Genomic DNA, 23,231 nt, shown 5'->3' on the forward strand with positions numbered 1-23,231 from the left:
TCACAGGATGTTCACAAGGTTTGCCACATGTGGCCTTTAGTACCCTCACATTCATCGTTCCTCTTGGCTCATTTTGTCTTGTTGCTTAACTTTCTGTCTTTTTTCCCTGTTTGCTTCATTAAGTTATTTCTTCCAACCCCCCAATCCCTGCCTCATCTCTCCAGTTAACTTAACTCTTCCCCTACACTATGTGCCCTCTCTCCAATCCCCTGTCTCTGAATGTTCCAGGAGAGAGGGGTTTGCTCACTGCTCTACACCTCTAGCTTTTCATCTTTGGGGGTCTTGTGTCGCCTGCTGGCCCTTTTGCCAAACTGCATGATGGGGCTGGCCGAGCTCTGCGTCTGGGTCCGGCTGGAGGATAGGCAGGTGGCCAAGGAGAACCTGGAGGAGGACAGCGAGCAGGGCTACATCAGCATGGAATACAAGAAAGCTGATGGGACATTTATCACGCTCCTGGTAGTCTTCAAGCAGGTGAGAGGCATGAGTGACAAGAGGTATTTATTAGACTGGGATACATACCCAGGGCCAGTCCAATAGAAAGAGAACCCTGGGCAGATTAAGTACAAAAAGCCATTGGCTCATGTCTGTGTTGTAAAATACAAAAATAAAGAATGTAATTTGGCCTCTGGGTCTTGGTTCCACAGCACCTGCTGCTCAGTTGATAGCCATGTCCCTGTCCTGAGCATTTCTTCATCTCTCTCTCTTGGCAGATAGCAGGCAGATAAGAGGTTGTAGGTTGCATGCAATGCAGTTTGGTAGGTGGCATCCCTTTGTATTCTTTTAATAAGGCTGCCTTCCAGCCTGCTACAGTAATGGAAACCTGGAAAGAGGCCAATCTGCCAAACCAATTTGCTGCTCAGTACAAGATAACAGGCTCTTTCTGACACCTCTGAACATCATGCCATGCCCAAATGGAAATGACAGTCCCTTTGTGTGCATGTTATACTATCAGACAGCGAAGGATCACCCTTCCCCTGAATTACATACCTTAATAAACCTACCCTCTCAACCACAAGCATGGCAATGTCTATACTCTTCTCTCTTCTAAACCTCCACTATTCCATTTCAATCCATATAACAGACTAACATGTCCACCACTCAAATTAATTTCATATTTCTCTATACTAATTTCTACTAATTCTGTTTGGGTTCTGGAGTAGCATGCTACTCACCAAAAAGCACTTCAATGCCTCATCAGTATATAAATGCAAACCTTTCCCTCTTCTATCTCTCCACTATCCTTCTCAATCCAAATAACAGACTAACATATCCACCACTCAAATTACTTTCATATTTCACTATAATAATTCACCACTAATCCTTAATGAGTTCCGGGGTAGCGTTCTACTCACTGAAAAATTGCTTCGACATCTCGTCTGGGATAGTAACTGCTATATAAATGCAATTACAATACAATACACAAAATGCCCTCCAGCCACATGGTTAAACAACAACAGCAAGAAAGGATGCATGGTCACAACAAAGAACGCATGCAGGCCTATGACAAAAGCATACTCTCTGGCTACAGAAAAGCGCCACTGGCCAGATTGTCAACCAACAACAACCAGCAAGGAGGCGTGGCCGCAACAAAGAACACATGCAACCCTATGGCAAAAGCACACTGCCTGGCTACACAAAAAAGCCACTAATCACATGGTCAAACAACAACAGCCAGCAAGGAAGTGTGGCCACAACAAAGAACACATGCATGCTTATGGCAAAAGCACACTGGCTGACTATACAAAATGGCCACTGGCCACATGGTCAAACAGCAAGAACCAGCAAAGAGGCATGGCCACAATAAAGAACACATACAGACCTATGGCGAAAGCACACTGTCTTGCTGCACAAAAATGGCCACATGGTCGAGCAACAAGCAAGGAGGCATGAAAAACGAAGAACACATGCAGGCCTATTGACACCAATATCCAAAATGGCCCCTGGCCACATGGGGAACAAAGACAAATGGTGGCTTATAACCAACACACACACACACACAGTGGCCAGACAAAATAGGCATGGTAACACTGGCGAAAACAGCATTAATTCAGCAATGCCAAAAATTATAATTAACTGAGCTGTAAAATTTTATCCAATGCCATGCCTGGACTAAATGATGTTTCAATTCAACAGACAGCACAGAAACACTTATTTCATACGCCCATGACTAGTTCTGGGCCAACTGGCTTTATGGCTCATTAGCAGACCAGACCATATAGTAAAATAAATGAATATTGCAAATTTAGTAAAAAACATGGAGAAAATGTACTCAACTGTGCAATATTAATGCAAAAAATAGCTAGGCCCTTACTGAACCTGCAGGCCACCCATCACAATAAATTGTAAAAATCAAATAAAAGTACAAATAAATCCTGGCGCATGCCATCTATCAAACAAACAACACCCTTAGACAACAGGTTTTGAACATACTAGTGATATCACAAAATCAAAGTCCTTAAATTCAATGGTATATATGCAGCAGACTAAGAGAGTGATCCTTCTATCTACAAATCCAAAGGAAAAGTGACCAGGAGATGGACAAAGCACTGGGAGGAGCCTGCTGGACAGGAACAGGAAGTTGGAGTTTCTGGGGCACCTCGTCCTTGTTTTAAAAATATAGTCAAATTAAAAAAGACTCCTTGTACTAAAAATACCATCTGAAAAGTCATTTGCATAAAAATATTAACTTGTAAACATCTTTTGAGTACATTTGTCAGCTTTTCAAAGGAGAAAATCTGCTCTAGGATGCATCCATGGCCACTGGCACTCTCTTGCGCTGTGCTGCAGCTAGAAAATCTCACGAGCACTCGTGGGTGGCTGGCAAGTCTTGCGGGTGCTCGCGGGTGCCAGCTGGCAAATCTTGCCGGTGCTCTTGTGTGCCGGACAAGAATCATCATGCTCGCCAGCGCGTGAAAAACCATGCTTAGTGCGCACGAGCGAATATTTACTGGAACTCCACATTTTTGGCATAGAGCGGAGTTGTTGAATTCCGCAAACTCTACGAGCAGAGTGAAATTTTACACCCAGGCCTACAAAACCCCATGAAGTGTATTCTGTTGATGGCTGTCATGATGGTGGATGTGGTGAGGACATTAGCAGTATGGCATTAAGCCTTAGAGAGTAGAATCTACTAGTTCAGTGCCAGTAAGTGTTAAAGGAGGTAGATGCCAGTGGTGAACTCTAAGGATCTTAATGCTGAAATTGATGTCCGCACTGCATATGTGTTGATGAAGGACAGGAATTCAAGGGGTAGATTAGACATTCTAGAGCGATTGGTAGAGGTCTTGGCCAGGGAGTGCATGCAGTGGGAGCTTGGATATTAGGAGGTGTGTTTTTTTTCAGGGAAGGGATTGGGTGCCAAGCGTTGCATCTAATGGGGGCTAGATGTTAATTGGTGTGGATGCCAGGGAAGGAGTAAATGCCAGTGGATGGGTGAGTGTGGGAAATAATTAGGAGGTGGCTGTCTGGGGCAGCGTTGACTACCAGCGGTGTATGCTAGACCTGGATGTTGTTAGCTGTGTGCGTTGCAGAGAAGAGTGTTAGGGTGGAAGTGACTCATTTGAATAGATGCTAAAGGGGATGCTAGTGAATGGGTGCAATGGAGGAGGGGTGCCACCAAACAGTGAATTATAGGGGGTGTAGGTGCTGGGGATGCTGAATGCTAGTGGCTAGTGGCTAATGGCATGGTGCAGAAGACAGGGGAGGGGTCTATGCAACTGGGTTGGATGTTAGGGAGTCAGTGCTTAGGTGGATTCTAAAAGGGAGAGTGGTGAAAAACTGGTGTTATGGGTGTACACTTGGGGCAATTGAGGCAAACAGTTGTATCCTAGAAATTGAGTACTTAGTGTGAATGCTAACAAAGAGATATAAGTGAACAGTGTTGTGAGTGTCATTAGAAAATGAGTAGAGCTAACAGCACTTGAGGCATACTCAACACTTGTAACTGAATTAATTAAATATAGGCTGTAAGACCTTTGTGCAGGCGTTTTCCTGTTGGTTTGACTATTCTGTCCATTATGAACGTACAAAGGATGCAGACCTCAGAGCAGTGGTGGCTCCTCCACTAAGGTGGGGAATAGTTGCCCCACAAGAAAAATAGTTAAGAGTGAAGAGCACACTCTAAGGTGTGCATGACTGTTTGGCCGGCAGTTTTGCACCTGCCAAACAGCCATGCGCACTTTGCATGTTCCTCACCAGGCTGCATTACAAAGCCTGGTGAGGAACATGCCCAGGCTCCCATTCCCCTTCTGAGCACCAAACCATGGCACTCAGGTCAATCACAACACTGCATTGCAGCGTTGTGATTGGCTTAGGGTAGGGAGCCTGGGTGCTTCCTGTTCCTACTTGCAACGTGTCCTGGACGTGAAAGAAGAGGACGCAGGAGAGCCAGCCGCCAGGAAGGTAAGTGTTTTTCTTTATTTTCTCCCCCTTTTCTTTTTTTAACATCCCCGTCCCCTACCCACCCCACCATTACTCCCCATTAGCAGCCACTACTGCTTCAGAGTGTTTGACTTAAAGTCGGTCCCTTACATAATAAAAACTTGCGGAGGTACCGGAATTATGAGTAATGTGGTAATTAATCCCTGACACATTTATCCTCGAGTAGGGTATTTTACTATATGTGGTAATTGCCACAAGGCCTGTGGTTTGCACCCATCAAATTTTGGCGGGTCACGCTAGCAGAAATGCATTGGAGAGAGTGCCAGGAAGACAATCACAACATGCAGAATTTGAAGCAGTGAAGACAGCATTCAGATTTTCTGCCTTATTTCCAGGTCCGTAACTTGCAGTATGAGGTATTTACCAAACTCGGTATAGAGAGCAACCCGGCTACCGGGGTCTGAGACAGTAAATACTTCACCCCTGTCCATCCAACTAACAATCAGGACATTAATGTCATAAATTCCACTTACCGGCTTGTTGGTCATTCTTCCTTTAACTCAGTCGGCATTTTGTACACACCTTTACCGCAGTCAGTGTTTTCCTTTCCGAGTGTCATAGCTCAGACAATGGGGCATATTTACAAGGGAATTACACAACCAGAACGTCACCTTTTACTACATTCTGGTGGTGCAATGCCCTGTACTATATTTACAAGTGCGTTAAGCCACTTTGCATGGCTTAACGTTGTTTTGTAAATATGGTACCCTTTCACGCAGTTTTCTGCATGAAAGGGGCGTGCAATGGGTGTTGCTGTGAGTGTTCCACTGCAACACCCATTGCTTTTTGACGCTGCCCCGAATTTTGCAAGGATCTGAAGCAGCACCAAAAACTAATGCCATGCAAAAGCCGGAGTTAGATTGGTGCAACAAAGAGAAATACATTTATTTCTCCTCGTTTTTGCTTTCTTAATGTTTACTGCATTCTACAGCACACATAGAAAGAAAAAAATGCCTTTAATGATTGTTTATGTGCAGGAAGGTGTCCCTTCCTGCTTATAAACATGCAGCACACATAGAAGTAGCAAATTGCCATTATTGTTTGTGTATAAACAATCATTTCCTGCAATGCAGGCACCCTTGCACTCAGGGGTAGCGGGCACCGGGCAATCCCCCGGTGCGCCGCACGGGTCGGGCCGGTTTTGGACCCCTGGGGGCCGTTTTTGTTACAGGGCCGTTTTTGCAGCATAGCTGCAAAATCGGCCCTGTAACAAAATCGGCCGAAAATCGGCACTGGCAAAGAGCTTGGCGGCACCCTCAAGCCCCGGGGGGCCGGCCAAGCACTTTGCCAGGGCCGGTTTTTGTTCCCAGTCCGGCCCTGCTTGCACTATGGCACAAGGGTGTCTGTGTTTGTGCTAGGCAGCTATTTTTAGCACCAATGCAAGGGAAAACACGAAGGTGCACCGTATTGTAAATACGGCGCATCCCTTCAATTTTGAAATAATGCAGCATGGCACTGCAAAATTTGCCACAGCGTTGTGCTGCACCATTTTCTTATAGATATGCCCCAGAGTTATTATACCTTGATTATACCATGAAGGGTTGCTATCCGATTAAGGAGGCTTCTCTGGAACAGAGGATTAAAAATATTTTGGGGCCTATTTACGAGGTGCTTTGAGGGACGCAAACCTTAAGTCAGATTTAAAAAGCCATGCAAGGCCACTTTGCTTGGTCCTGAGTGGCTCCATAAATCTGGAGTAAGGCAACGCAGCACATATCGCTGAGTTGCCTTACTCTGCTCTGGGAAGGCGTTCTATGGGCGTTGCAAGTGTTCTCCCATGCAACTCCCATGGTTTTTGACGCATTCCCAGATTTACCAGAAGTGATAAACTTGGGAATGTGCCAAAACGATACGCCATCCCACAAGAGGTGTAATGAGGAGAAATATCTTTATTCCTCCTCATTACTTCCTCTTTCTTTGTGTGCTGCATTTTGCAGCACACATAGATAGAGGAATATGCCTCTCAGGATAGTTATTTGTGCAGGAAGGCGCCCCTTCCTGCACAAAAACAATCTTGCATGCAATGCCAGCACCCATGCACCATTGTGCAAGGCTGCCTTTGTTAGGGCTAGGCTGCCTAAAGCGCGCTAGCAAAGAGGAAAAGGCAGGAATGTGCGGGATTGCCTTAAATACTCTGCATTCCTGTCCTTTCCCTGTCACGCAGTGTAGCGCAGCAAGTTGACTTGCTGCGCTGCGCTGCACTGCCTGACTATTTTTTTTTATAACTTTATTTACCATTTTGAATCATAAGGTAACAAAAATAATAGGAGTGCTCACTGTCATATCTGCTGTAGTATAAAAATAATCAGTTAAACAATAGAAGTTAAGCCAAATTACATCATCCTGTGGTAACGTCAGCCCCAAGGTTCTGCCCAAGCCATACACATGGAGAGCTACAATGTAATCCACCCCACCTTCCATGCAGAATATGAAATACCCAGACCATGCAATTGAAATCGGTTAAAATGACTTGTATTACAATGACCAAACATATAGTTTATGACTCCTTTAGCAATTTGTTTCCCCACCCCGGTAGGGACTCTGCCTTGCTCTAGTTGTGTCCCGGATGCCTGATGATCCGCTGCCGCGTAACTCCTGAGCGGACCCCAAATGTCTTTGGGACGTAAAGACCGTGGTAGTGTGCTAGCATAGAGTTCGCTATTCGTCTTACAATATGTTAGACTATTTCGCCATTTTTTTTAAAAATGGGGGAAGTCTTACAGCCCCAGTGTATGGCAATCTCTCTTTTCGCCAGTAGCAAACTAAGGGAGACAAATTTCTGTACGCCTTTCGGAAAGTTCATCACATATCCCAATTAGGCCACTTCAGGCGTGGGGATGAGAGTAAGATCTACCATGTCACCCAAAGCCTTGTGTACCGACTCCCAGTATGATTGTATTTTGCTACAGCTCCAAGCGAGGGGGGCAAAGTCTGCTTGTGGTGTCCCTCATTTGAGGCAGAAGTGGGATCTGTTTGGGTCTATCCTATGGGATTTCGCTGGGGTGATGTACATCCTGCGTAAAAATGTAAAATGGGTTAACTTGTGCTGGCTGTTAAGGGATGCGTCTTTTGTCACTGCACAGCACGTATCCCATTGCTCATCAAGAACAGGGTGTTCCAGGTCCACTGCATGACTATTTCATAAATAGGCCTCTCTGTTACTAACTCTCTTTGAGTAATAAATGAGCTCCAGGGACTGGCAATAGAAGCGACAGTGGAAGGGGAGGCAGGGCATTGGGGGGAGCGCCCCAGGCTGACAGCGACACCGAGCTCTGTAACCCTCCGCGCCTGTTTGCTTCACAGCTCTTCGTTTCATATTAAGGGGCATGCGTCAATCACAGAGTGCAACGTGGAGACAAAGCCGAGGACACAAACGAGAAGATTCATTATTACCTTATTCCAGCATTCCCGCCTTAGTTAACGGGCTCAGTTCAGTAATCTTTCTGTTTGGAGGTTGTTAGCTTGTTCTTTTTACTAGCTTTCGAAACGTGTCTTGATATGTCCCACTGTTATAAAAAAAAATACATACATTCACTTTAACCCCAATAAATTCAAGATGTAACCCACTTCCAATCATTGCAAGGAATAATTGATTGCATCTGCCACAGACATTTATAAGAGCACACATTTATATTACGGCTCAGTAAATTATTCGCTCATTGCTGACATCTGTTGAAAGCTGCAGGTAGCATTTTTGAATTTCACTCAGCATGTGACCCTTCCAAGGTCGAATCATTGGTTACCATTAAACTGTGAATTAGTAACAGCTGTTATTTTGAGTGCAGCAAATCCGATATCTCTTCTGAATGGGTTTCTGTGATGTTTATTTCCAGGTGTGAGCTCAACATTGAATTTGTTGGTTAAAAGTGTTAATTGCCTTGAAATTATTTAGATTTTTGTTGGAAGAACATGAGTGCCTCTTTGTGGTCTTCGTTATGTTATATTTTAAGGGAACATTTGCGTTTTACTTTCCTTAGACTATGCAAGTGAAAGTACATTGCTAGGTAATGCACAATTCTCAATACCCAGGACTTAATTCTATTCTTGGACTTTTCTCCTCCTAAATGTTTATTCATTCCTAACAACTTCATGCCATCTCTATAACAAAATGGACCTGCACAGCTCACATATATCCTCAGGCAAAGCTGACAACCAGAGCATTAATTCCGACCGAGGATTTGCACATACATTTTTTTATGTCCTTTGTTCATGCATCTAACACTTAAGTACAGTCAGCAACTCCATTATACACGACTATTGCAACGGTTTCTTTTACACACTGTATAGCACAGCACTGTCCTGCATTCCCGTTCCAGATAGGATTGTGATACTTTTGGGCCTCTTGAATGTTATTTAAATCCTTCCAGTGAAATTATTACCTTTTTATGAAGGGGTATAATATACTGGACCAGTAAGTAAGTGACTCCCTTTCTTGTTTTCCTTGTCCCAAAGCAAAAACACGAATCTTCTTGGGGTGTGCACAAGGAAGAGAAACCCACTCTAAAGAGTAAGCACCGTACAGTGCGATACTCGAGAAGCAAACTTTGAAGGCAAGACGCAAAAGGTCTTTGGTGCTTAAAAGCGGTTGATTTGCTTAGGATTTCTATCCAGAGATCTCCTTCCTGCTACTCTAGGTTAGTAGTTGATGAGCACTCAGTCCTGAGTTCAAGTCTATCTATTTCCGTGTATTTTTGCCCCAACCCAATATGACCCCCTTTGCCTCAGCCAGATGAGACAGAATCCTCAAGTGGTGCGAGGTGGGTGGGATCTGGTTGGTTGTTTCATAGTGTTAGGCAGAGACGGACCTTTTCATTATGCAAATCTTTTTTCTTTTACATTATGGAGATCACAGATATAAGTTAATAATGAGGTCTTGCAAGCAGATTCTTAGGCATCAAATATCATGAGTGGGTTGGGGTCTCCCATGGGGCACACAGGTCAGGCATTGCAAAGAACATGTCCTGCTGTTCCCCTTGCCCAGCACACTGTGCCTGGTCACACCTCTTGCCTTCCTGCCAGATGACTAGTCCTGGGTGAAATTTAAATTGCACGGGCATAAATGGTGCAATTTTAGGAATTTCTCATGATGCTTCCAACATAAAATTCCTGAAATTACGCCATTAAACCTACTGGCGCAATTAAGAATAATTTTGGACAAAAATCTTTCCGCAGAAACATGGGAGCAATGAACGGGCAGAGTGCAAATGGCTGCCAGCGGCTGCTGCTCCCATTCTGTTGCATTGAACGATAAATGCCTGATTATGTTTCTCGCATAATCACACTTAATTTCATATAATTTCCCTAGTATTTTGGGGAATTACGTCGGGGAAAATTACGGGAGATTCGCAGAACCCTACATTTGGCTACTCTTCTGCGCAGACAGGAATCACACCACTCCGTATGAGGAAGCAGACACAACAGGCAAGTGAGGGGCCCTGGACGGTAAAGCCCCTCGCAACACATACACATACACATAGTCCAGTTAGTCCATAGCAGTGATGGGCCCCTCAGGAGCCATCATACATCTCTTTGGTCGAGAAGAGTAGCTCGAATGAAGAGAGGAAGCGGTATTGACAGTGTTGATCAGAAGGAAAGGAGAAAACAAAAAGAAGGAGTAGAAAGAGAGAATCAACAACTGGAGAATGAGAGAATGATGGATAGCAATTTGGCAGCTGATCACTGGGTTTACTCCAGTCATTCATGATAAGTTAAAATTATAACCATTGTCCTCCTGAAAAGAACAGCTCTTAGATAGATGATAAGCCACAGGGATCACAATGCAGAATTTAAAAACAAGATTTGCAAGTGATGGTTTGGCCATCTTCTCAGGCAGTGCCAGTGACCATTGACCCCGTGATATCTATGATTGTGCACAGTTGTGGCTCAAAAGATGGGTCACCCAGGCACAAAGCCTCCTTGAATCAGGCAAGGAGATTGAGACTGGCATCATTATATTGCTTTATTTTGGGTTTTTTAACAGCATCTTGCGATTCTAACCCCCAAAGGTAAATGGGAGAGATGCCCATTAGCAAGATGAGAGATCTTGGAACAAACCTTTCATCCAAGCATCAATTCAGCTGAGCTGTGAGGCACCAGTCGTGAAGTGACGAGTGTTTCTGTAATTATGTAGAGTTTGACAGAGAGTCTCAGAAATGAAACAGCAGGTGATTTTGGAAACTTGAAGGAGCAGATTCACTTACACCTTGTGCTGGATTGCATCCCAAACGTCGCGTTGTAGTATTGGGGTTTACTTTCCACTGCACAACTTGTTTTGCACTGGAAATTAGCTATTAGTTACCACAAAGTAATGCTCTGCATTACTTTACATCAAGGAAGCATAGCAGAGTTGGCATCTTTGTGTGCCCATGCAACTACTCATGGTCTTTGGCACAAACCCATTTCTACTAAAATTTGAAGTTTGTGCTTTGTGCCAATAAATAATGCCTTCGGAGACTGCCATTAACTTGGGGAAATGTTTTTACTTTTCGAAACGTTTCCTTCTTTGCAAATGTGCTGCATTGTACAGCACACAAAGTGTTAAAATTGTTACATTTTATCTGAACATAGCATTTCGCATCCTTGCCTAAGGTGCACCAGCACAGAGAGAGAGGAAACAGTATCCCACTTAGTAGGAATGCAGCGGATATGCGCTCTCCTTTTTCGCAATGTAGCACAGCAACTTTGGGTGCTGCACTGTGTTGTGTGAAAAGTTGGTAAATCTGCCCCAAAGTGTCTTGGTCCCTTAGGAGTGAGGAATGATCAGTTGAGTCCCTCTCAATATTATGGCACTTTGATTTTGAGCTGGTTCATCATAAACTTGCCTGTATAATTTGAGATCCTTGACATAACTCTGCATGTGTTTTGTGTACAAGGTCTCGAGATCTCTGTGTCGAAGAGATCATTGATTGTGCACAAGTTGATGTCATTCAATGAAGTTCAGATGATGTCTTGTTTCCATAAAGCACATGGTAGCAACCGATGATATGAAACAGGCAGTGCTAAATTTGAGCGGTGGTTTCCGTTGCTCAGCATCGCCTGTGAATTGTCATTATCGGCACTTGTGACAGTCTGCCACAAGGAGGCGCTGTCTGGCTAATTCAGATATGATCACAACAACAGGTATTTCAGCATACATTAAAAGTGACTATTACCTTCATCCCAAGTCATTCTTATAGCTTAGATGTCCTGGAATAGTCAGAATTGTCACACTTGTAGGAGTGTGATGGTTAGTAGTTGTTTTGTTACTAATAATAATTGTCAGCATGACAAGGGCATTGTGTGGTGCACGCCACAGTTGTCTCCTGAGACGAGCCCTGGCACTTCTTTTTTTTTTTTAGTTTTTTTAACAAATTAAGCACTGTAAAGGTCCTCTTCAGCAAATGATGTCTGGCTGTTGACATTGATAAAAGGGATTCTGGAGACACAGTCAGCAGGGTTTTCATCTTTATCTGGATGAAGTACAATTTTGAATTTATAGGCATGCAAGCAAAGCCCCCATGTCTCTATCAGTGGTGTTATCTTTGCCTTGGGGTTTTGAAAGATGCAGAATAATACCCCAGGGTCAGTTATGAAAGCAAAATATTTCCTAGATATGAATAGGTGGTAGTGTTTGCATGCACACATACAGGAATCCTCTCTTCTTAGTTTGTGAATAGGATTTTTCTGGGTTGGAACCCCCCAATGGGCCTTAAGATACGTCTATTTGAGCAAAGATGACCTCGAGCCAACAGGACCCGCTTCAGTCATTTTTACTCAGAGACTCTCAAATGCTGTTGGCACATGTGGGGCCATTTGAAAACATATTCATCCTTGTAAGTTCATGTAAGGATGCACCGACTGATGTAAAGTCTGATTTCTAGTGTGAACCAAAGCTGGCTAACTTTAGAAAAGATTGAAGAGCTAAGATGTTTTCTCATGGAGGAATAACTCCAGGGCTGAAACTCTGTTGGGATCCAGATGCACGCTTTCTCGAGAGAAAATTTGACCATAGAAATGTAGTGAAGTTGCGTCAAGGAGGCACTTTCCCTTGCTGAATGTTATATATGTGTCCTGAAAAGCTTGCCTGACCTTGATCACTCCTTTGTCATGTACTTGCTCTGGCTTGCCCAAAGCTAGTTATGTTTTTACTATTATTCAGATAGTTGGGATCTCTTAATGGTCTGCCATATTTTTCTGAAATTCTTCAAAGCTGCTGTAATGCCAACGCTGAGACCCTTGTATCAAAAGAAACCACAATGAGTTACAAAGGTTGTTATGTAGTATTGTCGTTCTTCTGGTTCAAACAAATGAGGGCTTTTTTTAAGTTCAAATTGGAGAACACAAAGGTTCCTTTCAACTGATGACTTGTGTCCTGTGTTCTTGCTGATAAGTGTCTTTCACACTGTATGGCCAGATGTGACTTGTGCATATTATCAACCCGAGGCATAGTCATCTTTATACTTGTCTGTTGGGTATACTGGGACAACTCAAAAAACTCATGGAGTTGACCCCTCTACAGGTTTGATGACATCTTGTAGCAGGAGGTCTGAATTCCGACTGTGACTTGTTTTGGGATTCTAAAGGAGATACCGCAGAATTGCTGAGCCACAAGGATAAACGTTTAATATTTGTGAAGGTGAATCAGTCTGTACTTTCTATTGGCCTGTGTCCTGAAACAGGCTGAGGAAGAGATTTTCCATATCTACTTGACCTTCAGCTAACACCTTGTTTATAATTCTTCACAGTGCCTGCAACAGGGCCAGTTTGATGGACGAACTGAAATTCATGAGGGATAGAGTGCTAGCAGCAGCATCCACTACATAGCTGTACTTTGAGGTGAAAGATGCTGAGAGGACATTTAGAGCCATATTTGTAAATAACCACATCTGCCTGAAGAAGGTCAGGTTTGAGGACTCATTTTCCAAAATCAATTTCAGTCATCACATTCATGGTAGCACATTTGTCTACTAAGAAAGAGAATAATGTCAATAAACGATTCGGCGCGCACTACCATGAAGAAGATGGCCGCCTGAAATGGGAGTTCCGCTGTGCTGGGAGGCCCTGGGGAGAAATAGGCAGATAACCGGCGCTCTTCGGCTGTAGCAATTGCTGGGTGTGCATCCGACTGTATGGGGAATATGCAGAGTCACACTGAGGGCACTGCACATGCGTCACTGAGCACAGAGTCTCCGGCTTCATCGTAAGAGGCCCATCCTGAGGTGACATCGACTGTCAGACCCCATGCATCGGAAGCCCGCTCCCAGCCCCTGCAATTCCTTAAACACTTCTTCAGGCACTCCTGAAGGGCTTGGGAAGAGCTGGCGGTGCCTGAGAATAACGATGATAATCATGATGCCTCCTTCAGTTTCATCAACAAGGCCATGTAACAGCTGAAGTTGAGAGGCCGTATTCTTTGTCAGACCACACGGAGCATATGCACCTTTGACAGGAGCTTGTCAGTACAAAGCAATGCTCAAATAACTCTTGCATATTTATCTAAGTAACCACTAGAGGTTGCCAAAAAATGAAATATGATTTTCTATATTAAGAACTCCAACCAATCAACAACTGGACAACAGTGGTGGCAAACACATCTATTATTTATTTACTTAGTTGTTTACTTGTGTAAATTTTCTCTGATGCTGCTGCACCTGAAAGCCATTAATGTGCTGTACACAGAACAACCATTCTGAGCCCCAGCAATCCCTTCATCTCTGCAGGCGATCCTGAGGTACTGTCAGTTGGTCTGTGAGTGGCGCAGTACAATTTCTACAGATTTCATCTCTAACTATTCCAAGCCCAGAGTCGGAATAACAACGCAACTGAAGAGGAAGCCTACAGTGACCTTTCCCTAATTAATATACTGGCTGCAACGCCTAGGGTTGGAGCTGTAGGATTGCAGAGAGCTCCGATTAGCGCCCAGGACCAGGGTCATCAAGGTTTCCAGAGAAGACCTCCTCTGGGAATTAATTAATAGACCCTGGCATGCTAATATCCACATGGCATTGGCTAAGTTGGCAGTGTCCTAGGTATGATTTAAGCTGCATCTGCATGGCTGCACTAGTCTGGTCCCAGGGTCTGTGTTGAGTGAGGGCCACCAACACATTGGAAATCTGTGAGAGGATGAAGAACTCTGTTTCTTGTCATTCAAAGTTTCTAGAACAGAATCCAGTAGTAGCAACAAACTAACAACCCCAGAGGCTAGAAAGAGAGATTTAACCATACTATTCCATCACCTCTTGCATCACAGACATGCATCAGTGGCCAAGAATGTCCAACAACTGAGGCAGAGTGCAAAAAAGAACCTTTCACTCTCACAGAAATCATCCTCAGGTGGCAACAAATTTTCCAAAGACACTAATCCATCGGAGAAAGGCTTCCTCTCCTCTGACTCCTCCTCCACAAATGGGACATCAAATTTGGCCTCTTTGATCTGGCATTTATGTGGATCTCCGTGGACAGCAAAGCTAAGAACTTTTTTGATCATGGGGAACTGCAGGCCTTTTTGGATGGAGTACATGAAGGGGCCATGGACACTTCCCAGTGCCTTCCTGATCTCTCTGCTGTGGAGGGGGACCTGTTCTCAGAGGAGCTCTGAAACACATCCACAAAGGCTCCCACAGCAGGACAAAAATCATTGCATGTGGCATGATAAGGAAAAGATATTAAAAGCGTTGGTGGAACAAACACAGGATAGAAGGTGCATCCCTCTCACCAGTTAAGCTGATCCTGCCTGCAATCTAATGGCTGATGTATTGGACGGAGATCTTGATCCCTCAGAATACCCTGCCCTGTAAAGTGAGCATAGTAGACTGCATGTTTTTTACTGATAGGGACACCTTTCTCACTTGCTCTTTGATTCATTTGTTCTTTGTAGTACATTATTAAATGTTTGATACCCAAGCCCACCCATGGGCGGTTCAGCAAAAAACAAACATTCACTTCCCCTCCACCTCCCCTCCCACGAAATACAAAGCTGTGTTATGCTCCACTTGGTTACACTATTCAAAGATATGACACAAACAACTCCCCTGCTACACCCCCCCAAAAGTACACCCTATGAGGTTATGATTCACATGGCTGCATTCCCCCACTACTGGTGCATCATCTCGCCTAGTGATGAAACAGACTTTGTCTTATCTTCTCATCAATTGCCTTTCCACTTAGCTTGTAGACATTGCAGCAGGCCTGCTAGTAGCCTTTCTTTTTCACGTCATTGCTCAACCTCCATATGATCTTGGTAATTGCCAATGTTCTGAACTCTTTGTCGGGCTTGCTCCAGTCACCCTAGTTTCCTCTCGACCACTTGGCCCGAGCCCTGCCAGATGTGACCCCCCCCCTGGTGTAAACACGCTGTCTATAGTTGGACATGCATGCAGTGTACTTGATAGCATGATTGGATTTTGGTTTGCATAGAATTGTGTTTATTTGTGCATTTCTCCCCTAATACTTGTTCCTCCATCTTTTCTGTTTTTACTTTTTTTCCCTCTCTCTTGATTATTCGGTTAGGTCCCCTCGCTGTTTTGAGTGTTCTTTCTCTAACTTATTTCCCCTCCCTCTCCACCTGTCGGTTCTTGTCTGCCCTTTCAACATACCATAGACTGACATAGGGACCGGACTAACCGGCCCACCTGCCCAACACAGTTCACGTTCCTCAGACTACCCCCTTGGTTCTTTCGATCTTCATGTCCACGCCCACATCCATGCACATTCTTTTCTGGAACATTAATGATCATACAAAATACATCAAGTGCAAAAAAGTTCTCTCCTATATCAATTCCAAATGCACCAACATATCTCTTCTTCAGGAGATGAACCTAACTCAGGCAGAAGCTGAGTAGCTCTGGCGGGATTGGGTGGGCAAAGAAATACACCCTTGTTGACCTCTAAGAGTAGCAGATGACATACTGGCACCCCCGAAACGTGGATTAGCCATATTGAGTTGGAAGACATTACCCCATGTAGTGCTTAAGACCTGGGTTGATCCGGAAAGTTGCCATGTGTTTGCTGAACAAAAAATGAACAAGAAGGTACTATATGTAGGTTCAGTGTATGTGCCTATGGTTCCAAAGTGCTCCTTTCTTCTTCAACTTACCCATGTATTGACAGGAGATAGATACTGCTAACTTCCTGATAGGAGGTCAATGGTTCATTTTTGGTCTTAGACTGCACCGGTCCAATTGAGGTATGCAATAATGAGGACAGAGCCCTCCTAGGTGATCTTTGGGCAAATCATGGCCATCACAACATATGCCGTCTCTTGCCTCCGATGGACAGGGAATACATATATTTGTCCCTGGTTTATGGCACGCAATCACAGTTGGATCTTTTCCTGATGGCCCATTCCCTGCTGCCCATTCTCTGAGAGGCTTCAATAATAGAGGGCACATTTTCAGACCACTATCCTATTGCCCTGCAGGCTGATATGGGACTGTCATGGCGGATTCTCAAACTCTGGTGTCTCATCTTGTCCCGTTACAACTACCCAGTGGGTAAGAACCAGCTTAAAACCCGCATGCATACCTACCTGGAGTACAATGGTGGATCAGTTGACTCTGCATTGACATTGTGGGTGGCAGCGAAGGCAACCATCAGTGGGTAGCTGATCAGGGATGCTGCCCTGTTCAACAGGCAGACGGAGGAGTGTCAGAAGGTGCTGGAGGTGGATATATCCCACCTCACATATGCCTACATGGCCTACCCATCTGCTATTACCAGGTGCATCCTTCAGAAGGCGTGCATGGACCTCAATGCCCTCTTAACCTCCAAAGCTGAGTACGCACTTCAGAGGTTGAAGTACCGGCACTATGAACAAGGAGAGAAGGCAGAACAAGGATAGAAGGCAGGACGGCTACTGATGGGTCATTAATCTATTGGTAAACATGGTGTGAAGTTCCTCAAGAATAGGAGAAAGAGGGGGCCGTGGCTAGCAGCCGTCGGAGATGGCCGCGTTCTGAAGCTGCTCCGCTGCCCTCGCCGACAATCCTGATATTATCCAGCATATAACCTGTAAGAATCCCCTCACAAACGAGTATCCCAGTCCAAGTGAGCTCCAGAACGCCAGATCGGTGCAATCCGCTGCGGAGAGTGCGGCAGAATAGCAGTGCCCGAAGCCTTGTGGAGAAACAATGATGGCCCCACCTCGATTTTCCAACTGAGGAGGTGAGCGGGCAGACAGGCCACAAGCACAGTGCCTTTTGGGGGGACCCGAAGCAGACCCCAGCCAGCTCCATAGCTTGAAAGTAGATGTGTGCTGCCCAGCCCAGAAGCGATCCGACCGCATCTGCGATGCTGGTGATGGGAGGAACGCCGGCTGAGATTAGGGCCGCCAGAAGACCCGGGTAATTGAGGCCAAGGCTTTGTGTCCTAGTGCGCCCATGCACCGGAATACCAGATTGGCCAACTAGAGGGGCAAATGGACCTACGGGAGGCACAACCTGAACAGCGCGTTGTCAGACAGTGGTAAAATAAGCAGAGGACTTCCCAGGGAGCTGGGCTCCACAGTTGTTGAGAGGCTAGGGTACCGGCTACAGCTGGTAATTGCCCACAGACGGATGCCTGCAAGCTGTAGCAGACACAAGAGGACCCACAGGCACCGGAGGTGAGAAAATATACGAGGGGACAATCTACCCACACAGAAGGGGCCCAAAGAGACTCAAATCACGAGTGAAGTAAAGCCTACTGGCCCTCAGAGATCACGTCGTCACTGTCCTTGGATGCACTACAAAGGTGGGATGGCAAAGACTGAAGAGATCTTGAGGTGAGAGTGCGGAAGCACTCGGGCTCAATCCTCCCCCTTCCCCGTCGCCCACAGCATAGTGACCCTATGCAGCGCTTCCTCGCGACTCCTTCCTTCAAGGTGCAGATTGCTCTCCTGACTGGGAAACCCGACAGGCCAGCAGAGGTGGGAATTCCCCCCGTGCACGCGGAGGTGAGTACTAGTGCAGGGCCCTGAGTAAGCGGACAGATAATACTCGACATTGATTGATGATGGCCAGTGGAAAGGCAACTAAGACACAGTTTCAAAGCAAACTGGCCACATTTTCACGGGATAAGACGGGCGAAGAGGACAACACCACCTCCACAGAGACAACGAGAAATCTTCTGAATCCGAAGGTAAAACATGTTTTTTTACATCCCCAGAAGAAACATGGGAATGGTTGGAGGGTTGGCGAAAAGTGGGGAAACCGAATGGAGGCTGGAATGACAGAACCCGCAACAGTAGACTGAACAATGTCGACAAACCATGAGATGATCCACCCCAGGGAGAGCAGAACTTGGCATCGAAAGGCTAAAGACTCAAGACATCGTGGACTTTGGGGCATGTGAAATGAGGGACGACTGATTCCCCTGAGTATAGGGTAAGACACCTGCAAAGGTATTTGGGTATTCTCCACAAACCCCCGGCAGACAAGATATGGTCACATAGTACCGAACTAAGCGAGACAGTCGATTTCGAACTGCCTCAGCAGTGAACACATAAGAAGGGACTGGGACATTTTAGAATGACATAATGTGTAACATGCTTATATCCTTCATTCACGGCGGGGGAGGAAGGGCTGTAAACCAAGCACCTGGCAACTGGGGGGGGCGACAGGCACTCTGCCTTGTTGGGGTGTGGGTAGTTGGAAATCCACTGGAGACTTCCATACCTGAACCCCCCCCTCCAAACCTCCTGGACTTATGACCGCCCCTGGGCTAAACTTCCGTTAGAGAAATGGATCCAAACCCTTGAAAGAACCCAACCCAAATCTAATCTCTGCCCAACAATTGCCAACAAAAATTTTTCAGACTGGATAAATCAATCACTGGATTCTGTTCTCCCCAAAGTTAGAATAAAAAAGTCTGAAAGGCCCCACATGGCCCCTTGGTTCACCCCTGAGCTAAGAGCATTTAAACAGCAATGCAAAACCAAGGAAAGGCAATGGAGAAAAGAATATCTCCCTACAAAAAAATTAGAATACAGAGCGGCCATCCAAATGTACAAATCTCAAATAAAAAAGGCCCAATCCTCCTACTATGAAGAAAAAATTCTTTCAGCCCAGAACTCGCCCAGAGAAACATTTACCATTATTAAAAAACTACTTAAAACACCCGCTCCCCGCACTGTTCCTGACCCTTCAGGCCAACGATGCAACAAATTGGCTAGCTTCTTCAATCATAAGATACAAACCATCCTCGAATCCCTCCCTCAAAGGAATGAAGCGCTGGAAACTTCATTCTACCCAGACTCTCATTCAACCAAACCCACTCTGGAGACCTTTCCCCCTATGAACTTAGAAACTCTTCTCACTCTGCTTTCCACCATAAAAAGCGGATCACCAACAGACCCAGCTCCACTATACATTCTGAAGAAAGCTATAACCACCTTAGCCCCAAACATACTGAACCTGATTAACGCCTCACTCAACACAGGATCAGTCCCTGCCAGCTGGAAACAGGCGATGGTTAGGGCTCTACTTAAGAAACCTAACCTAGACCCCACTGAAATGGGAAACTACCGCCCAATTTCCCTTTTACCAGGATTAAGCAAAATTACCGAAAAATTTGTCAACCAGACTCTTTCAGGCTTCCTAGAAACTCACAACCTGCTGCACTCTTCTCAGACTGGATTTCGACCTCGTCAGAGCACAGAGACAGCCCTGCTAGCAGTAGTTGAGGAAAGCAGAAAAATCCTCGATTCAGGAGGCTCCACAGCTATTATCCTCCTAGACCTAAGCGCGGCATTCGACACAGTGAACCATGAGACCCTCATCAACCGGTTGAGGAACGTAGGAGTCACAGGCACTGTGCTTCAATGGATGCGGTCCTTCCTAGAAGGAAGAACCTTTCACGTCTTCGAGGAGAAAGTAATGTCTGAGCCAGCCAATTTAAAGAGTGGGGTCCCACAGGGCTCCTCTCTCAGCCCGACCCTTTTTAACGTTTACATGTCCCCCCTAGCAGGCATAGTTGCCCCCCATGGCATCCGCATAGTGACCTACGCGGACGACACGCAACTGGTGGTAGCACTTAATCAGGCAGCAAATCACACCAATAGCCTCCATTCCTGTCTAAAAGACATCTCAGAATGGATGGATCATTCCCAACTCAAGCTCAACGGTGGAAAGACCGAGATTATGGTCTTAGGCAATTACAGCAGCTTTCACCCTGACTCAATGTGGCCTCTAAGCATGGGACCACCCCCCACCCTTAAGTCCGAAATCAAAAGTCTGGGCATTTGGCTAGACCAAGACCTGACCTTTAGAACACAGGCCAGGAAGACAACAGCCACCTGTTTCGGCATGCTCAGAATGGCCCGTAAAGTGCTCCCTTTGCTTCCCACTCCAGCAAAAAAGATACTAATACAATCCCTTATACTCTCCAGGTTAGACTATGGGAATGCCTTATACTTAGGCGCACCCTCCTCAGTAATTGCCAAACTCCAGTTAGTTCAAAACAGCGCAGCCAGAATTCTAACGGGCACCCCAAACAGACAATCAGCCAAACCTGCCTTACACTCCCTCCACTGGCTTCCCGTGCTTGAACGCATTAAATTCAAGTCATTATGTATTGCCCATAAAACACTGTCAGGTACAGGCCCAGCAATCAACTCAGCCCTGATTCTTCCCTATAAAGCCAAGAGAAAACTTCGATCAGATGACCTGCGTCTGGCCGAGGTGCCGAGAATAAAAAGAGCCAGAAGTGGCGGACGACTCTTTTCTTACAATGTCTCCAAACTCTGGAACTCCCTGCCGCTTCAGCTACGTCTGATTCCCAATCATCTGACCTTCAGAAAACTACTTAAAACTTGGCTGTTCCCATAGTCGGGCCTCCGTCCTTGTATGATCCTTCAGCGCTGGGACACTCCCGGGTAGCCATGCGCTTTATAAATATCGTTTTCATTTCATTTCATTTCACTGGCAGGGGGCAGGGAGAGGGGTAAATGGGAGGGATGGTGGGAGGGTCTTTGTGTTGTTTTTAAAGTTGAATGTTATTATGCACAGTGTTCTCATTCAGATTTGGAAAGGGATTCCCACCTTCAGTTGACATGGTATAGACAGCTGAAACTCAAGAAGGATTCCGGAATGTATGTTCAACTTAAGCTTATAAAGATGTCTGCTGGCTTCTTGGCGGAGTCGGTCAACCCTCCAATGACTTCCGCAGATGTTTTGTTAGTCCCTAACGAGAATTTATCATGGGTAGTATACTAGAAAAAAAGTTGTCCATTCTGACGTGGAATGTAAATGGACTGGGAAACCAAATAAAGCGGGGAATAATGTCGCAATACCTCAAGAGGCAAGCACCAGATTTAGTATTGCTGCAGGAGGCCCACCTAGTAGGTAATACTGCAAGGCCCTTAACAGGTGAGGATACAAACTCATTGTTCACGCAGAGTTTACATCAGGCTCCAGAGGTACGGGAAAACTAGTGCAGAAGAGCCTAGCTCTTACACCCACTCATACATGGGCTGACCCGCAAGGAAGATTCGCAGTGATGGAAGCCAGTTGGAAGGGGAAACGATAAATGTGGTGTCAGTATATATTCCGCCAGCACTGGGAAGGGAAGCACTTAGTGATTTAGGTAAAATCCTACTTTATCTTCCCGAGGGTACATTGATAATGGGAGGTGATTTCAACATGACAATGAATGACGCGTGAAATAGGTATCCTCAACAGCCCCAAATACAACGTAGTACTCAACTGGATGAATTTACTCAAGCTTTGGGACTGACAGACATATGGCGCTCACTGCAACCCAACATGACGTATTACACCCATTACTCTCAGGCACATAAAAGTATGTCCCGCATTGATTATGTCCTTAAGCACCTGGTCGACCTTGGTCAATTTTTAAAACCCCCGCGGACTCCCAAGAGGTATCTCGGATCGTTCCCTAGTGTGGCTCGAACTCACCTTCAACCAAAAAAGACAGCGTAGCTCCATCATTATTATTCCATGGCTCCTAACGGTTCCAGACATAAAGGAAGATCTCACTAAGCAGACGGACTGCTATTTTATCAAAAATCTAGGCTCAGTGGACTCAGCTCAGACCATATGGGAAGCTTATAAAGTAGTACTGAAGGGGCATGCTCTGGCATTGAAGACAGGCTATATCCGACAACGTAATCAGCAATTATTGCAATTAGAGAGTGAGCTCCTGCCGCTAGAGACACAGAACAACTTCTCCCCTAGTGAGTCCACCATGCACAGCTTAATTATTAAGCAACTCGAATATAAAACTATGATGTAGGAAAAAAACAGGGTGAAACTACTTCACACACATCATAGGGTTTACGAATTGGGATACAGGACAGAGAAAATGCTTGCCAGGCTAGAGAGAAGGGCGCAAGGAGATAGATGGGTACCTGAACTATCTGTTAACAGAAATACACGGATTTCCGATCCCCAAGAGGTGGCAGATGCATTTGCGGATTATTTGGAGACGGTGTATACCTCCTCCACCACGTATACATCTGACGACTCATGCCAAATTCTGGCAGAACTAAATTTGCCCTCATTGTCAGATACAGACAAAACCGTGCTAGACGCAGACATAACAGAAGACGAAATCTGTAAAGCCATATTTAGCATCCAATCAGGGAAGGCAATGGGGCCCAATGAGATTCCCATTGAATTCCTCAAATCAATGGCCCCACAGGTAGCCCCCCATCTTAAAAACATGTATACAGAAAGCTTGGAGAAAGGAATTCTACCTGAAGATCAGAGATTGGCGTCCATAGTGGTAATCCAAAAGACCGGGAAACCGGCACATACTTGTAGCTCCTATAGGCCGATATCCTTGATTAATGCGGAGGCTAAAGTTCTAGCGAAGCT

General features: G+C 45.4%; 1 long non-coding RNA gene across 1 annotated transcript in view; it reads right to left on the minus strand.

Annotated features, from left to right (window-relative positions):
• LOC146810174 (uncharacterized) overlaps positions 1–23,231 on the minus strand; it is a 247,163-nt gene that overhangs the window by 26,867 nt on the left and 197,065 nt on the right. The window contains exon 4 of the long non-coding RNA XR_014965638.1: positions 7,834–7,946. This is a non-coding gene — a long non-coding RNA (uncharacterized LOC146810174). The remainder of the gene's footprint in view (positions 1–7,833; positions 7,947–23,231) is intronic.

This window comes from Triturus cristatus, chromosome 7 (genome assembly GCF_964204655.1).
Source record: "Triturus cristatus chromosome 7, aTriCri1.1, whole genome shotgun sequence".
NCBI lineage: Eukaryota > Metazoa > Chordata > Amphibia > Caudata > Salamandridae > Triturus > Triturus cristatus.